Source organism: Convolutriloba macropyga, chromosome 9 (assembly GCF_964194025.1).
Source record: "Convolutriloba macropyga chromosome 9, txConMacr16.3, whole genome shotgun sequence".
Classification (NCBI taxonomy): domain Eukaryota; kingdom Metazoa; phylum Xenacoelomorpha; order Acoela; family Convolutidae; genus Convolutriloba; species Convolutriloba macropyga.
Genome location: NC_134476.1, coordinates 48272893 through 48291340, shown reverse-complemented (window position 1 = coordinate 48291340; position 18448 = coordinate 48272893).

Below are 18448 nucleotides of genomic sequence, written 5' to 3'. Positions count from 1 at the left end.
CTCTCGTAGAAGTTCTCCGGTCAGTTACGAGATTGTACGTGACAGTTATTTGATCATACGTGGTTTACCTCACTCAATACGTGATTAGATTTTAATCATACGTTGTTTCACTCAATATAATGACTTTGCACTCAAACACTAAAGTTTAATTTGAAGTAGATCAGGTCAAAGGTTATGTTACTCAAGTCGGACATGAATTAAAAATATTGTTTATGTCGGAGGACATGAAAATAGTAGACCGTTATTCTTGTCTGCCGTCGCGTCCTAACCTACCTCCTTTTGGGATTCGCTGGATGAATTAGAGATTGATCCTCTAGTTCAAGCTTACAGGTAAGATGTCAAGAATTGAGATTTGTGTCCTGATTGGGGTTTGTTCAAAAGGTTTTTTGATTAGACGGAAATTCGATGTGGAAGGTGGAAGAAGTGACCATCTCCAAAGACTTGTTAAGAAAGCATCGAGTCGACGCATGTTTTCGCCATAGGTGATAATGATGCAAAGAATTGCTCCGCCCAATACATCTATGAGATCCAACGAATATCCAGTTCTGTGGCCATTTCAAATAAGTATATACCCAAAGAAACTGTCCAGTACAATAAATTCCAACAATATTCGGTCTTAAATATAATAGCCTCGAGTTGTAAAAAACAAAGACTTCCAGCATCGAGTAATAATCATTTTCGTGGCAAGGGTCCTCTAGTTGGTGCCACGACTAGTTGAATATTAGCCTGAAAACCCAATGCAATGAGGTCAAACAAAAATGGCCCCGGGTCCCGGGTAAGGGGTGCGAAGAATCTCCCGTGGAATAGCAATCTCAGAAATGGAATACTCAATGTCATGGACACTGGCTCAATCAGGTTTCCTAGAAAGCCTAAAAATGGACCTGAACAAGTTCAATTTTGACATTCTGGGAGTGCAGGAAACAACACTGGAGAAAAAAGGAAGTAGATCTTAGCAACCACAAGCTCTTCCTTACTGACTCCTTGCTGTCGACTTCAAAAACGAGACAAGTAGGAGTTGGTATTGCAGTCACGAAAAGACTTGCCGGTAGCATAATTGAGCAAGTTGCTGTTAGTGAGCGAGTGGCTTATGTGAAGTTTGCAGCTCAGAGGCGAGCTAACTTAGTCGTGATTTTCTGTTATGCGCCCACAAATGAAGCTGACGACTTTGCTCACTCTCTCGTAGAAGTTCTCCAGTCAGTTACGAGATTGTACGGGACAGTTATCTGATCATAAGTGGTTTACCTCACTCAATACGTGATTAGATTTTAATCATACGTTGTTTCACTCAATATAATGACTTTGCACTCAAACACTAAAGTTTAATTTGTAGTAGATCAGGTCAAAGGTTATGTTACTCAAGTCGGACATGAATTAAAAATATTGTTTATGTCGGAGGACATGAAAATAGTAGACCGTTATTCTTGTCTGCAGTCGCGCCCTAACCTACCTCCTTTTGGGATTCGCTGGATGAATTAGAGATTGATCCTCTAGTTCAAGCTTACAGGTAGGATGTCAAGAATTGAGATTTGTGTCCTGATTGGGGTTTGTTCAGAAGGTTTTTTGATTAGACGCAAATTCGATGCGGAAGGTGGAAGAAGTGACCATCTCCAAAGACTTGTTAAGAAAGCATCGAGTCTACGCATGTTTTCGCCATATGTGATAATGATGCAAAGAATTGCTCCGCCCAATACATCTATGAGATCCAACGAATATCCAGTTCTGTGGCCATTTCAAATAAGTATATACCCAAAGAAACTGTCCAGTACAATAAATTCTAACAATATTCGGTCTTAAATATAATAGCCTCGAGTTGTAAAAAACAAAGACTTCCAGCATCGAGTAATAATCATTTTCGTGGCAAGGGTCCTCAAGTTGGTGCCACGACTAGTTGAATATTAGCCTGAAAACCCAATGCAATGAGGTCAAACAAAAATGGCCCCGGGTAAGGGGTGCGAAGAATCTCCCGTGGAATAGCAATCTCAGAAATGGAATACTCAAGGTCATGGACACTGGCTCAATCAGGTTTCCTAGAAAGCCTAAAAATGGACCTGAACAAGTTCAATTTTGACATTCTGGGAGTGCAGGAAACAACACTGGAGAAAAAAGGAAGTAGATCTTGGCGACCACAAGCTCCTCCTTACTGACTCCTTGCAGTCGACTTCAAAAACGAGACAAGTAGGAGTTGGTATTGCAGTCACGAGAAGACTTGTCGGTAGCATAATTGAGCAAGTTGCTGTTAGTGAGCGAGTGGCTTATGTGAAGTTTGCAGCTCAGAGGCGAGCTAACTTAGTCGTGATTTTCTGTTATGCGCCCACAAATGAAGCTGACGACTTTTCTCACTCTATCGTAGAAGTTCTCCAGTCAGTTACGAGATTGTCCGTGACAGTTATTTGATCATACGTGGTTTACCTCACTCAATACGTGATTAGATTTTAATCATACGTTGTTTCACTTAATATAATGACTTTGCACTCAAACACTAAAGTTTCATTTGAAGTAGATCAGGTCAAAGGTTATGTTACTCAAGTCGGACATGAATTAAAAATATTGTTTATGTCGGAGGACATGAAAATAGTAGACCGTTATTCTTGTCTGCCGTCGCGTCCTAATCTACCTCCTTTTGGTATTCGCTGGATGAATTAGAGATTGATCCTCTAGTTCAAGCTTACAGGTAAGATGTCAAGAATTGAGATTTGTGTCCTGATTGGGGTTTGTTCAAAAGGTTTTTTGATTAGACGGAAATTCGATGCGGAAGGTGGAAGAAGTGACCATCTCCAAAGACTTGTTAAGAAAGCATCAAGTCTACGCATGTTTTCGCCATAGGTGATAATGCTGCAAAGAATTGCTCCGCCCAATACATCTATGAGATCCAACGAATATCCAGTTCTGTGGCCATTTCAAATAAGTATATACCCAAAGAAACTGTCCAGTACAATAAATTCCAACAATATTCGGTCTTAAATATAATAGCCTCGAGTTGTAAAAAACAAAGACTTCCAGCATCGAGTAATAATCATTTTCGTGGCAAGGGTCCTCTAGTTGGTGCCACGACTAGTTGAATATTAGCCTGAAAACCCAATGCAATGAGGTCAAACAAAAATGGCCCCGGGTCCCGGGTGCGAAGAATCTCCCGTGGAATAGCAATCTCAGAAATGGAATACTCAATGTCATGGACACTGGCTCAATCAGGTTTCCTACAAAGCCTAAAAATGGACCTGAACAAGTTCAATTTTGACATTCTGGGAGTGCAGGAAACAACACTGGAGAAAAAAGGAAGCAGATCTTGGCGACCACAAGCTCCTCCTTACTGACTCCTTGCTGTCGACTGAAAAACGAGACAAGTAGGAGTTGGTATTGCAGTCACGAAAAGACTTGTCGGTAGCAGAATTGAGCAAGTTGCTGTTAGTGAGCGAGTGGCTTATGTGAAGTTTGCAGCTCAGAGGCGAGCTAACTTAGTCGTGATTTTCTGTTATGCGCCCACAAATGAAGCTGACGACTTTGGTCACTCTCTCGTAGAAGTTCTCCAGTCAGTTACGAGATTGTACGTGACAGTTATTTGATCATACGTGGTTTACCTCACTCAATACGTGATTAGATTTTAATCATACGTTGTTTCACTTAATATAATGACTTTGCACTCAAACACTAAAGTTTCATTTGAAGTAGATCAGGTCAAAGGTTATGTTACTCAAGTCGGACATGAATTAAAAATATTGTTTATGTCGGAGGACATGAAAATAGTAGACCGTTATTCTTGTCTGCAGTCGCGCCCTAACCTACCTCCTTTTGGGATTCGCTGGATGAATTAGAGATTGATCCTCTAGTTCAAGCTTACAGGTAAGATGTCAAGAATTGAGATTTGTGTCCTGATTGGGGTTTGTTCAAAAGATTTTTTGATTAGACGGAAATTCGATGCGGAAGGTGGAAGAAGTGACCATCTCCAAAGACTTGTTAAGAAAGCATCGAGTCTACGCATGTTTTCGCCATAGGTGATAATGATGCAAAGAATTGCTCCGCCCAATACATCTATGAGATCCAACGAATATCCAGTTCTGTGGTCATTTCAAATAAGTATATACCCAAAGAAACTGTCCAGTACAATAAATTCCAACAATATTCGGTCTTAAATATAATAGCCTCGAGTTGTAAAAAACAAAGACTTCCAGCATCGAGTAATAATCATTTTCGACGAAAAGGTCAAGGATATATACACAAGTCTCTTCTCGTTTTCTGTTTTAACAGGTTTTGCAAAACCATGGTAATTAAGATTTTGCAAAGTTATGATTGAAAATTCTGATATTTGATGGTGCTGGTACTTTCAGTGGTGGTGGGCGACTGCTGGTAGTATTTTTGGTGTTGTTGGGGCAGGTGGTAATAGTTTTGGTGGTGGTGGGGCCAGTGGTGATGTTTTTGGTGGTGTTGGGGGTAATTTTGGTTGAGGTGTGTTCCGATGGTGGTATTTCGGGAGTTGGGGCCAGGCCGTGGTACTTTGGTTGCGGGGAACGGTGGTGGTACTTTTGGTAGTGGTGGGCAACTCGTGGTGGTATTTTTTGGAGTGGGGGCCGGTGGTGGTAATTTCTGCAGTGATGGGGGTCGGTGTTGGTACTTTTGATGGAGGTGAATAAGTTAACAAAAGTTGAGCAACTCACTTATTCCATTGAAGGATCCTTTGGAGAAAGAAACGAACACACGATATTATCCTCGCTGTTGTTTGACTGCGTTTTCGTTTCGCGTTTCCCACCCCATTTTCTTCGATTACCTCGTTTATTAATTGTTTTCAAATTTTACTGTAGTATTGCTAATTGGATAATTGCCGCCGCAATTACCGATACTACGAGTCTATAATTATTTAACCGTCGACTTTCTGAACACTTTAGACTTAGTCTCAACTGACATAATATTAAGAGAGCTATACAGCGTGAGATGCGTTGAGTGAAAGAATACATTATTCATGGCCAAATACTGCTATGTATTATTTAATACACTATAGAATAGGCTATGGCGGCTGATTCATTGCCGCTATTGATACATATACTCAGTGAAGGATACTGAAGCTATCCAGGCCGCTCTTCACAGCAGCATATCTGAAACGAATATATGACTAAAAACGAATAAGAATCGGCTCCACGAATGACCTACGAATTAATTCGGAGCTAGTCTTAAGCCTTGTGGTTTTTCAGTCGTGTTGACTAAAGTTTAAACACGCACGCGCCTAGAGCTTGCTGTTTAAGGAAATCAGTTTCTCAACTTAACAAGCGCAACTTAAGCCGCTTCTGAACAGCACAAAAATTCTCTCTCTCTCCCTCTCTCTGCTCTCAGAGCAAAATTTCTACTACGCTATGCGGGAAATATCGCAGCAATTGTCAGTCGCCGATTTTATAACAAACTAAACTTAGAGTAATATTCACATCCAGCAGTAAGATGAATTTAATTACTTGATTAGGATTAGATACCCCACCAAATTTCCAGCGTAGGATTTACCCCCCCCCCCCCCTGTTGTGCTCTATCCTTTCTATCTGTTTCTTAATTAATCTTCTATATCTGATCTAGCAAATAACACCTAGGTTTGGAATTTAGAAAAGAACATTTTGAGCATACAGTGAAACTTATTCTAGCACTTACTTAAGGTCGCTAAAATAGTATCGGTTTAGCTCTAGTGTGGTGATTAAGATCAAGCGAATAAAATCCCTACCACAGAGGTAAAAACTGGTGCGACCAGTGAGGCTCAAACTTACACCTTAAATCATTATGGGACTTATGCGTAAAATTAACTTCATGATGTATAAAGTCTATTGTGATTTAGAACAGACTGACTTTCTTATATTACAAAATATGTGCAAGCTCAGACGCACTCAAATCCAAATGATTAAAGCATTGTCTTACGAAAACAACAGATTGGCCGGATACATGTTAACCGGAAATCGTTCAATGTTCTTAGAAATTGAAGGTGTTTTAGGTTTCCTATATCCGTGTCCAAAGAAAATTTTACCACTTAAAGTACCTGATCGCTGTTACGACCGTATTCCGATCTTTTCAGACGGAAAAACTATGTTTGTTAACCCTATTACGCGCCAAACATTTCCACTTGCAAACTAAAATAGACTGTACAGATACTTTCAAAAATTTGTTGACTTAGATAATAATAATTCTTGCCATCAGTTGATGCCGGCGGCAGTTACTATAAAACCGCCCGCTGTGTTTGCTCAACAATAAATTGGTTATTCAAAGATTATGATTCTCGTCGTGCAGGTAATTACGCTTTAAACCAGTTGAAAAATCTTTGGCGATCAATTTTGCACAAATCTGCTTCGAATTCAGTTTTGAAAAAGACTTCTCGAACAGTGCTTCAAAACGCACACATAGACACTAGTCAACGCGATATCTATAGCGCCGTAGGTCTCAATAATCGATTATATTTAGATTCAATGTTGTCACCATCTTTTTTCCTTGATCACTTTAAATGTACTTTAGAAATTGGCTGCTACGTAGAAAGAGCCGGAATTTCGTTATTTTTTGGTGTATGTATTTTCTTCGAATTCAGTTTTGAAAAAGATTTCTCGCACATTGCTTCAAAACGCACTCAGACATTAGTCAACGCGATATCTAACGCACCGTAGGTCTCAATAATCGAATATATTAAGATTCAATGTTGTTGTCACCATCGTTTTTCCTTGATCACTAAAAGAACTTGTGGTGAAATTGGCTATTACGTAGAAAGAGCCAGAATTTTGTTCGCATGTTTCAAGTTAATCAAGTTTTTGATCGATGTTGTAATTTTTATTCTAAGAGCTTTCGAGATACAAAAACTGTCGAAAAGCACAATTGGTTTTTGGAAAACCTTACTACGAGCCTCGTACAATTTGTTTCTACTTTCTATTGTAACATCAATTTATCAAACACCTAAAGATGATGAAAACTCTGATAACAATACAAACAATGAACCAAAAAGAAGTCGATATCTGAAACATACACCAGAAAATAACATTTATAACAACAACAGTCAAACAGAAATGTCACCACTGACTGCCCCCTGAAGTACCAGCACCTCCAGTGCTAAAAATACCGCATATTTATCCTAAAGTTGCTACTGAGCAAGAAGTAAAAGCAATTGCTCCCCATTAATTTAGTCATCCAATTTGTATTTTTATACGAAACTATTCTCACTTAATCCACTCTTATTAGCGTAACTTAACTGTTCCAGCATTATAACCTGAGATGAAAAACTTTAATGATCTTTTCGTATCTGAGTAACACAGAGGTTTTTTTTATTAAATTTCACGAATTTTATGGACACATATTACTCTTTTATACCTGCCTATGAATTTAAAAGTTCGCGCACCCAAATTTTCTGGCTTAGTTGAGATATCAATTTATTCCGACCACGAGGAATTTTATACTCTTGAGGAATTTTTACTTGATTGTGAAAATGGTCGGCTCGATTTATGAAGCACTTTCTTTTATAAAATGATGCACCTCGGTCTTCAAAAGTCCCTTCGGGAACTGATTCTTTTATTTGCTATTTTATATAATTTAACTAATTTTGCCTTATTTCTCAAACATTTCACAGAACCACACGTATTCACTGTACATTGCAAACACTTCGAGCTCAACCAACACGAAAATAACGTTTTGGAATGTACTTTTATTACGAAGGCAGTTTAAGACCTTACCAAATCAATCGATCCTTCACTGTTCAATTCCCCAATCAAATAACCCTCACTTTAGAAGTTCTGTTTGATTCTGTTGACTCTTGGGACGAAGGTTCTATCACCATACCAGCTTCTCCCCTTATTGGAACTTTTTTGATGCTTTCGGAGCTAAATTTAGATCAGATCCCCATTGATATTTCCAAATGGTGATGATTAATGTACAGAAGAGATCACTTACACTTAAATTGAATAACACTGTGTATATTATCCTCGGATTATCCGACCACCCATATATTTGCCAACTCACAGCATTTTGAATTATAAATTTAAAAATAAGCCACCCCCAAAAACTTGAAATCGCCCTGTTCTTATCTTTTATTCTAACGCTGAACTGACAATTGAATACCCTATTTCATTATTGTAGATCATGTTTTTCCTTTTAAATAAAGAGTTTGTCGAAATTTACAGTTTCGAGTAAATCTTCGAAAATCTTCCCTTCAAGCTTTCATTTTAGTGCACCTGAAGAACGTCCAAACCCAAAAACTATCAACTCTTTCAGTATATCCCAATTCTGTTTATTGGAATTATTTCTTTGATCTCCTCGAAAACCAGTCCAAATGTGTCATAAGTATCTCCTCAGAAAAAAATCAATTTATATGATGATTTTCCACTTGAACCAGCATTTAAAATAACTGATATTAAACGTTCTTTCACAAAAAACGATAACTACACTTCCCCTTCTTTAGAAATTCATTACATAAATATTGATACCCAGCAAAACTCTTACTCCTCTTTCACCCCACTGGAATTTTAAAAAAATTGAAAAGTCCCGTAAGTTTAAATTGAGTCAATTAAACCCCCCAGCCAACTTCAATAACGACACTATTTATCCTACTCGTGACCTCTGAAATGAGTAATTGTTTCTCCTTCAAATTGGTTTTCCCCCAAGAGAATTCATCACGCCCCCTATTCAATACCGTGATGAATGCCTCATTTGGCTAAAGATTACTTCCTGTCGGAAAAAATTGTACCCTTCTGACGGAAACCAACCACCCCATTTAGTCTGCCAGGATTGTAGAATTAACCTTTTCCGACACTCTTCCCAACCAAATTGCCCCCTTTGCCTCCGTCAGATTTATACGCTAACCCTTAGCTTTTACTATCGATGTTTTTCCAGTAACCAAATAAAGAAGTGTGTCACCTCCACTCACCCTCATAAAATGTCACCAGAACCTGGGACATTTTGTGTGTGTTCCCTGTGCGAAAGATAAGAAAAATTGCCCTATCTGCTTGAAACAGATAAACCCCCACGAAGTTGGGTCGGAAAGTTCTTGAACGATCCGCTCCATTTATATCCCGATTTTTATTCTTCTCTCCGTCACCCTTTCTGTTGGCCTCCTCATAGAAGTCCTCTTCCATCTCCTCCTCTAACAATCACTCAACAAAAGCAGGTATATACTGCAACACAAAAAATCCAGCTGCGCGGGTCGTTGCGCGGAGGGGAGCCACGATGTCCGAAACGCGATTTTAGTCAGTTAAATCTGACACAATCTGATTCAAAATTCTAAACAAATATTTTTTTGATTTAAAAGATACTCCGATCTTTAAAAAACGGACATTGTTTTCCAAATTTCAATTCCTTTGAACTCTTCGTTTCTTTCTACCCCGGTGAAAGCTTTGCAAAATTGATTCTGCACATACTGTGTGATTTTATTCCTATACTCTAAAAGTATGATTTTGTTGGTACTTTAAAAAGTGCGATTGTTTTCTTTTTGGCACAGTTAGATCTTGTTCACAATCTTTATTTTTAAGTGTATTCATGTTTATTTTTGACAAGAGGTCGAAAAGATCCTACGACAACACAACCCCCACACTGCCAGAGGAGCAATAAGAACCCATTACAAATTGGGTGAGTGACCTACCACCACTCCAAAAAGCCTAGAGCGATACACCCACGCCCAGGTGGCCATACCGACAAACATCAACAACAACAACGACCACAATATCAGCCTCAGAATCATGAACGACACTCAGTTGAGCAGAAAAACAAGCCCATTCAAGTACCTCCGCAGCCTTTTCACGACTCAATAGACGACGGATTTCCCAAAGGAAAAGATTCTCCGATGAAAGAAGTAAGGCTTGAACACCAACGGATGAGAGAGATGCGTCCCCTAGATAATAATCCAAGATACCTTAAATCTCTGGATTATTCTCTCACTAAAGATTGTAACCAATGGTGTCTGTCAGAATAAACTGTGATCAAAAGAAAAGTTACCAGCCAGATCACTGTCCCCACCGACACCCTGCCTGTGATCCCTGATTTTTCGTTGGTTCCAACAAAGAATTTGTGGAGACTTCACTCCCGAAATTCCAATCAAAGAACATATGAAGTCGCCCACAATACGCTAGGTTGCAGGATTCAAGTCCCCTTCTCAAATCTCACAGCCTTAACCGAAAATAACACGAACATGGCAGAATCTATTTCCACCACGTAGCTAGTGGTTGAAAACTCCACCTTCCGCAATAAACTCTAGGAGTCGGAGAACGCTCTGGCAGGCCTCCAGAGTCAGCTGAGCGCTCTCCAAATTTCAGCAAAAACAACTGATGAGAAAAAAGTCATGAGAAAACAAGTTGTTTGTACTAAAACTCTAGAAATTAGAGATTCTCAGTTGAAAAATCTGATCAAAAAGTCGAACGACCTTATAGATGCAAATCTAAAACTTGCCAAGGAACTGTAAGAGTTGAGCTTCATAAAAACCATTAACTTTATAATGCATAGAATTTTCATTTTGCAAACTTCTTTTCGACTCCTCGATATTCATTTAAAACTCATTCTCGTCATTGCTTTATTCGGTAATCAACCAATCTTTGAGCTTTTTCTTTGTGTATGTGCCTCTGTAAACCTCTTATTTTAAATCTACTAAATTTGTTACGCAGTATCTTTGCTGCATATTAATCTTAATAATCTTAACTTTTGTAAACTTTTCTAACGACTATGTATCCTAATATTGCTACTCTTCAATCTCAAACCGTTTCGTAAAGCCTATAAGTTTTATAATTGGTGTATTAACCAAGCAATCTCTATCTGTAAACTAACGTTGTAAACTTTCCAACCGAGTAATTATTATTTTGTTCATCAATCAGCCCTTTAACTCTTTTGTAAAAAAAGTGGTCAATGTTTCACTTATTTAAATGTAAACTTTATACAATAGAGCACAATTTTTCTCTTCTTTAAACCGGAGTGAGCTGTAATATTGCTAATTGGATAACTCTCGCCGAAATTACCGATACTACAGAGTCGTTATAATTATTTAACCGTCGACTTTTTGAACACTTTAGACTTAGTCTAAACTGCAGGAAAATTGAGAGAGCTATGGTGCGTGAAATGCGTTGAGTGACAGAATACATTATTCATGGCCAAATACTGCTGTGTACTATTTAATAAACAATAGAATAGGCTACGGCGGCTGATTCACTGCCAGTATTGATACGCGTACTAAGTGAAGGATAGTGAAGCTATCCAGGCCGCTCTTCACAGCATAAAAATCTGAAACGAATATATGAATAAAGACGAATAAGAGTCGGCTCCACAAATGACTTAGGAATTAATTCGGAGCTAGTTATAAGCTTTATGATTTTTTAGTCGTGTTGATTCAAGTTTGAACACGCAGGAGCCTAGAGCTTGCTGTTAAAGGAAATCAGTTCCTCAACTCAACAAGCGCAACTTAAGCCGCTTCTGTTCAGCACAAAAATTTTCTGTCTCTATCTCTCTCTCTCCTTACTCTAAGAGCTAAAACTCTACTCCTCCGCTAAGCGGGAAAAATCGCCGCAATTGTAAGTCTGCCAATTTTATAACAAACTAAACAGTAATATTCACATCCAGCAGTAAGATGGATTTAATTACTTCATTAAGATTAGAAACCCCACCAAATTTTCAGCGTAGGATTAACCCCCAATTGTGCTCTATCCTTTCTATCTGTTTCCTAATTAATCTTTTATATCTAATCATTTTTTTAGCAAAAAAACAAATAGGTTTGGAATTTAGGAAAGAACATTGTGAGCATATAGTGAGACTGATTCTAGCACTTAAGGTCACAAAAATAGTATTGGTTTAGCTCTAGTGTGGTAATTAAGATCAAGCTAATAAAATCGCTACCACAACAGAGTTAAAACTACCTCTATTAGCAAAACTCTGCACATGCTCAGTCACATCACTAGCACCGCCAGTTGATATTTGACATTACAATTCTTTTCACCACTCCTTTACAAACACCATAATCAGACAATCCCAAATTCCGATAAACCACAACTTGATTCGATTGATCACGCGCCTCCCAGCCAGCCACTAACGACAAACCTCTCGTAGAAGTTAAAACAGTATACGCACACAATGAAGGCTGGAACAAAACATTATCTTTCGTCGGAATGAAAAACCAAAAGTCCTTTCCCAAACCACTTGAAGACGGACCCCTGGCAATTAAATCCATAAAAAATTGCGGCGTACTCATAACATTATAAAAAGCCCTTGATGTCTGATATCTTCCACAAATCGAAAAAATTTTTCCCCACGCGGCGTTTTCAAAACACTAAAATTTCGCCCGACTTCAACATGTGCCGCCGTCGATCACATATTCCATTGTATCATTGCATCTCTCCTTACACTAGTAAAACCATCAGGCAAAAAACCACTCGTCAAACCATTCACACAAAACGTCCATTGTATTGACATACACAAACCAGCATACGACCCAAATTCTTGATACAACCTGCTTTCAACATCTTCGGCCAACCATTCTCTCCAACCAGACCCCCTCTACCTTCTATAGTTAACCTATTCTTTAAGGAGTTCCAAAAATTAATACCCCGCCCATCGACTGTCTCCACTTCTTTCTATCAGGGACTTAATTTTTTCTGATCGTAGTACTGATGTTTGCACTCGTTCAATTCGATAAGCAAATCTTGTTTGCCTTTTGTTGTTCTATACACGATAATTTTAATACAAAAAATATTTACATAAAAAATAATTTTGCTAGCCTATCAAATCATAAATTATAATTAGTAATTCACCCATAACTACTTCAGTGTCCAGGGAACTACTTCCAAAAACTCCATTAATACTTCATTACTTCACCAGCACTCACACCGCGGAGCAAATGGAGCCGTTACACTTGACAGATCACTAGTACATTAATCTCTTTTGGAAAAATGCAAATGAGACACGGAAGAGACTATCAAACAACTGTCACACTAAAAAAAATTTAATGAAAGGCGTCCCACTCTAACCTTACTCAACAAAAACAAAACACTCATCACTTCATCTATTCAATCCCAAATTTATCAGCAGAAAAAACAGCAGTAAATAAAAAGAAATGAACAACCAGCCTGACCCCAACTCTTCACATTTGACGGGAGGCACGCCCTGCTGATCAAAATGCCGGTATCAGCTACCAAACGCACTGACGTACAAATAACTTACGTTTGGCAGGGCGAGCCGACGAACCTGGACTTACTGCGAAAAACAGCTCTTATCCCACGAAGGAGTCCACTCATGCTTCACCACAGGCGAGTTGTGGGCGGTCAGGAGGAACGAAATTTGAATATCCAGCCGCACCATCTAGTTATCCGAAACTTTTAAACTATTTTTCTATGTTTTTTAAAACAAATCTGCACGCCTTTATTTTTAAACTGCATGCCACGACCAACACAAGGATCATAGCCAAATGTGGACATAAATCTTTGATCCTAGCATCACCAACTGGACAAATATGGCTCCGATATGGCACGAAACTTAACACTTGGCGAACGCGGAATGTAGTATTCTTTTTACAACATATAGCAGTCGCGTTCCCCGGCTCAATTTCTTCACATACATCAGATGAGAAAACAAGAGGACAAATAAAAGCTTTTATAGACTTTCAGCTTTTAGATCTGGAATAACGTAGAACAAGACACTATTGATGTTGCTTTCCATTTATATTTCATTAGCTAAGTAAATCCCTTGACTTTGACAATTCCACTAATCAAGACCCACTTGGCACAGCACACTAGGCAATCCTGTTAATAATTATAAGATTAAAGGATCGAAACCGATCGCCTCCCGCTTTTTTAAAGCGCCGAAAAATGACGATACTGAATTTTGATTGTCTGAAAAAGACTATCGTAAATTTATACAGCACGCATTTATTATCTTGAAATTTCACACAGACGATTCTGCTCAGTACAGTTCAGTTGCTTTCCAGAATACTTGAATAAAAATTTGTAGCAGAAAAAGAGCGTTTTTACCGAACCCGCGCTCCGAATAGCACTTAGCAAAAACTTGCAATTAAGAGCCTTTATTAGAAAGGATATTGCAACGATAACTCGGTCTTCATACAACATAGCACTTGGCAGTAGCACCTACATAGCCGCCTCTAAAAAGACAGAAAAAAGTATAAGCAAAACTAAAAAGAGTTATCATAGTAACTATATATTCGAACTCTTCAACAGCAAAATAAATAAAGCAAACGAATTCTCTAAATCGCCGCCTAAACTATTACAAAAACGGGTTAAAATCCCCCTCAACAAACTCAAATATTGAAACCAATTTCCAAAGCAAAACAAAATGAACGTTCACATTATTCTGTCCCCAATTTTTACTCAAACCATTTCCTCTGAAACCACAAAATATATTAAGAAAGACACCTCGGGATCATATTAATTAACACAATTCAAAAAGGCTCAAAGAAGAGAGTAACCATTAATTCAGCTTATAATCTTCACTATTGCTATCGCTTATACAATCTGCCCTGTTATCTTCCTCTTGCACTAGAAAGCTCCAATTATTAACGCGGCAATGAGAGGAATAATTGGGAATCTAATCCCTGGTGCTCCAGATGCCTCCACCCACACACAAAAGAAATCCAAAAAGCAACTTAGCTGAAATTCCTCCCTCTAGCAACAAGTTTTGTATTCTGCTCTCCACACATGGCAACCGACTCATTTGCAAGAGATTTCTCAAACGCAACTTACATATAGTAGACAAAATAGAACAAACTATCATTTCTCGACTGAAAAACATCGCCGAAATTGAAAAAGAAACTCAAACTCATCACTTAATGCGTTTTCCAACACATGCAAAACGCTTTTCTATACAGCCGCAAAATCTATCATGAACGCTCAGATTCAAATAAAATAATTATTATCTATTAGAAAGAACTCAATTCTGACTGGACAAAAACGTGAAGTGAAAAAGAAAATGCATCACACCAGTCATTATCGACTGTAGAATTGGTTTTAATGAAACTCAGCACTTGTTACCATTCCCAGAACTTGTAAAGTTTTCTCATCTTAGCAAAACATTGGTTGCTTGAAAATAAACTACAATTTTTGTAAAAAGGAGACAAAGATCGCCCTTGAAACTTAGACGTTAGGAACATCCCTCCTAGGAGCTCGCAATACAGAGTTACCGTAGTTATCAACTTCAATTATAGAGTAATGGTCAAGTAATTGTACAACCAACACCTTACGACATCGTATATCGAGAAAACAGAAATCTTTTTATAAGAAAATTGACGAACACCTTATGCCTATTCCCCCAGTTGTTAGACTCATTCAAGATAGAAATTGGAGCCAAAAATGCAACGCATATACCTCAGTCTGATATTGATGTTAAAAGAAGCTCATGTCAAATTTGACTGCTGCCGGTATAAAAAAACTTTATCGATTTACAGATGTTCGAAATTATTTCTATGAAACAAAACTAGTGAATTATTTCCTTTGCTACCAATGGCAAAGTGACCCGGCTAATTCATTTTCTAATAACTTAATTTTCATTACAGTTAATGAACAAATTCCATGAAACTGGAACCTTTAAACAGCTGTTAATTTTGTTGATTCAATAAGTAGAGAAAATTATACAAAGTTTGAAGAAAAGTTTGCATAGGGATGTAATGAACTAGTTGTTGAACTTCTTCATTCTAATCTCATTTATCATTCTTCATTTAATTCCAAAACACCCATACGCTTACGAACAACTCCGTCCGCCACGAGCCAATATAGATCAGTAAAGAGTTCAAAAATATGAATAAAAAAAAACAAAAATGATCAGCTATTCCACTCCTGAGAAGAATCTACAGTTTTAAAAGGTCATATTGAAATGGTTATTAGCATTGATCAAAGTGCAAGCAAAGCAGCGGAAAGCTGGCAATCAGGTGAGAAATATTTTTTTAAGCTGCCTGATTTTTCTATCCACCTGGTAATCAAATAAATTAAAATTGGCTGCCCCAGCTTCAAAAGTGGGAAAAGGAACTTACAGAAAATTACTGACTATGAGATCATTAAGGGTTATCATACACAATTAAGACCACTAATATAATCTAAAGCGAAAAATGTAAAATGACGTCGCACTGTTCATTTGAATTTTAGTAGACTGCCATTGCACGTGAGTTCAGCTGCTCAAAATTATAAATTTTAAATCTGGCAAGAAGGAAAAAAAGTCAAGGGCGCAAAAGTCACTCGAAAAGTCAAATCAGTGAAGCTTAAAATTTGCATTAAGACCGACACGTTTAGAATAATTGCTTCAAAGTTCGTTCGAGAGCAATTAAAAAACTATCACATCGCAAGTACATGTTTTGCTTGATCTCTATTAAACATAGCCGGCAGATTGCCGGAATAGCTGCGAAAGAATAGACCTGCGTGCCATATAATAAAGATAGATCCAGATGCAGATCTAAATTGAAAACAAAATCGTTGCCGCTCAAAAAAACTAGGTAAAAAACATTCAGCGATAAATTAATAAAGCTTGTTAAAATTCACTCGGCAGAAGCCTCTTATTAGGGACCTTAACTGCAAAAATGAGTTCCTTTGACCTTAAACAAATTCAAATTAAACTTAAGTTTTAAAGTGCAAAAATCATTTTTTTGAGTGAGGTAAGTCACGTATGATCAAAATCTAATCACGCAGATAACCTAAAAACTTTTGCTAAAGCGATTGAGAAATGACGTCACGTGCGCAAATGCCGTTAGTGAGAGGAAGAAGTCATTCAGAAAATTTGACTTTTTCAGCTTTGCTGTGTGAACAAATGTAAAACGAAAAAAGGGCGTCAGACGACGAAACAAAAAAAAAGCAAGAGCACCGCAATATAGCTTCGCTCAGCTAACAGCTTCGCAGCTATAAAAAACCCGATACTATTCTCGTTTCATAATAAGTCGGCATCAATTTCATAATGAAGTCGAACAAACAGATATGCCGTACACCTAATTGAGCCTACAAAAATTAGCCCAGTTTTTCTAACTTGATTGAGTCATTACATGAGCTGATACACTGCGCTTACATTTATGGCTAATATTCTGACAAAAAAAACAAACTACCTCCAATTCGATATAAATCAATTTCCAAACAACAAAACTGCCAACAACAGATGCTATCATCAGGAGTACGCGCTACACAAAAAATACTCCAAAAGATCCTTAGGCAACATTATTTCAGTTTCAATTCCCCGTTTTAAAATGCTCATTAGGTTTCAGTTTTAAAATGCGTTCCACTAGTTTTCTCTTTCCAACAATCACAACAAAAAACACTCTTCAATATTGCCACCTGAATTGTCACAAAACAAACCAAATCTCACTTTTTTCTCCAAACGAGACAACAGACCAACGCAAAAAAAACATTCAAAATGTTACTAAATAATTACAACGAAACAACAATGGATTTATATTTTTAAAAACATATTGTTCCAGCTTAATCTAGAGACTGTAAATTCAGAACAAAATGAGTAGATGATTAGGCAGAAAATGATGAATATCCTCTTTAAACTTATCCCATTTGGTAGACAACAACGCTAACTTTAAATCAATTCTCACCAATGCACTAAGTTCCAAAATTAAGTTGTCAGATTGCAACCCATTTTAAAATAAAAACGCAAAAATGTTTGTTCAAATCAAATTTTAATGCCTCCACGAAAATGAAGCGTTTGAATTTGACTATGAGACAGCAGAAAACATTCTTAAGAAGCTTGCCACAATTTGAACAGTCCACATGTCGGTCAAAAATTTGTCGTATTAGCTCCAGAAAATCTTACAAGGAACAGTGGCTAGATCAAGATCATTTTCCTGTTAGAATTTAAATGTAATAGTGATGTACCCGCATTAGCGTTACAATTGACAAAAATTTCTGATTGCTTTTGGAAATGAGTTTACAGATCAACTAGTTTACATATCAAGTCTATAAATCAGTTATTAACTACCAGCTGTACTCAATAAATAAAGCTTTTTTCTTTTCAAAAAAAAGTGTGACTAAATCTAATGTAACTTAGTTCTTAGGCATTTTGTGGTTCATAGCTATTAATATTAGCAGCATAGCATTGGATTGATATAAATTGACATTGAATCAGCATTTCCAGATATAAATTAGCTTTAACTAGCATTACTATTATCAAACTATGACTAGCAGTGGAAAAATAACACTCACAATATCAAAAGGAAGGATGTGATCTTAATGATCACAATAAATAAATAGAGCTATAATTTATACTGCAGTTGAATTGTTGCAAATTGGATTTGGCAATGACATTGTAATAAACAAATCTCTTCCACATGACACAAAATTTTTTCAACTATTTCGCATTATGGAACTTGAAGAGTAATTCAGGTTACACATATTGACAATGCATATAAGACTCCGTCACTCATACTTATTAATAAGTTTTATGTTGATTATTTTGCTATTCAAAATTTTTTGCAATTTATTAAAACAATTTTGTCCATAGTTCATCAAATCGCAATTTATTTTTTTTACAAGAATTGTTCTTCAATTCTCGACGA